We start from the raw sequence: 1551 nt of genomic DNA, 5'->3' as shown, positions 1-1551 counted from the left end.
CCACAGCTGCGATCATCTGTTTTTAGGGTTGCTTATTTTGGTCAAAACTGTGCCTTTTTGACCAGAGTTGCATTAAATAGTTTTATAAAACTTAGTACTATTTGTTGTTCAAATGGTAACATATATGCCCAAAAACTTCGAAAATATTAGATTATTGTTTTTTTAAAAATGCTATTTGTAAAATTTCCTTTTGATTTCGACTTTAGAAATATTCATATTACAAAAGTTTTTCACATATGTTTTAAGATTTTAAAGGTTTTAAAATGTACGGTAGAATGCAACAATGTGCTTGAATTTGTTTGCATCTTCGTCAGCTTATTCGTTTGCAGACTGGAAAAATTGCGAACGGCTATCAAAATACTGATTCCAAATATACATCTTTCACTAGACACACAAATTGGGTGTGCGCAGCAAAATTCAGCCCTAATGGCCAGTTAATTGCATCGAGCGGCGACAAGTTAAGAATTTGCGATACATCTTCAGGCGAATGTGTGCGAACGTTCACCCAGGAAGACGTATGGGAGGACAGCTGGCATGGCATCCAGACGGTAATCTGGTGGATTTAGCTTTAAGTTGTAACCGTGTTAAGATATTTGGCATTGCCAAAGGCGAGCTAATACAGTTGTATCAAGTGCATTCGTCGCCGGAGAATGATGTTGCATTTCACCCAGGTGGAAATTTCTTGTTGACTGGCGGCGATGACGATACAATAACATTGCTTGATTTATTAGAAGGTCGACCAATTTATACACGGTAGTAGTGCACTTTAGCGGAACCAGGTCAAAATGGACGGGAAAATTATACACTAACTGGCCATACTGACAAAGTTTGCGCTGTCGCTTTCTCCACATGGTAGTCATTTTGCTTCCGCGGGCGAGGATCGACAGGTAATTTCTGCTTTGTGTGTGAAAAAATTATATAATATACATTTTTTTCCCTATATTCAACAGTTGCTCGTTTGGAAATCGAATTTGCATACATTTGATGCCAATAGCTTCCGCAACAAACCAGCCAGTTCTCAAAGAGTCCAAATTGATTTTAGTCATGCAACAGCTCCACATAACTCCGCCATAGACACACCAGTTGCTGGAGTATCAAAAAGCTGTGATGACAGTATTTTAATTGGTCAACGACAATCGGTGGCATATGGAATGTGTGATGGAAATTTTCTGGTGCTTGATAGCCAATATACTACAAGAGTGAGCTACAAGTGAAACGCTGAGACAGTAATTTTTCTTAAATTTCCAGATTTTATTTGCAGTTACATTAAGAAGCTAATAGAGGGCGAGGAAGGTGTCGAGTTACTTCAGTACTACAACTGGGAAAATCCACATTTCGGACGTGCCCCACTCGTGTGGAATAGTAGCTTATGTCAAAATGGTGGTTTTAGTATAATGCGGCATTCGCAGCATACACTCACTGGCGCCGCGCCGTTGAAGAAATTTTGGCAAATGAACGTGCAAGAAATAGTTCCGATACTACCAAGTCCATGTTCTTGTTAAGGGTCATCGAAAAATTCATTGTGTTGTAAATACAGTATATTTTGCTAAC

The 1551-nt window shown here is 38.9% G+C and overlaps 1 pseudogene; it reads left to right on the top strand.

The window, feature by feature from the left end:
- The first annotated feature begins 329 nt into the window (after nt 1-329).
- LOC118752062 lies at nt 330-1190 on the top strand (annotated as a pseudogene).
- The last annotated feature ends 361 nt before the right edge of the window (nt 1191-1551 follow it).

Source organism: Rhagoletis pomonella, unplaced genomic scaffold (assembly GCF_013731165.1).
Source record: "Rhagoletis pomonella isolate Grant_MI unplaced genomic scaffold, Rhpom_1.0 Rhpom_scaffold_01195, whole genome shotgun sequence".
In the NCBI taxonomy this organism is placed as follows: domain Eukaryota; kingdom Metazoa; phylum Arthropoda; class Insecta; order Diptera; family Tephritidae; genus Rhagoletis; species Rhagoletis pomonella.
The sequence above is the reverse complement of the archived record's forward strand: the minus strand, read 5'-3'. Positions and strand labels throughout refer to the sequence as shown.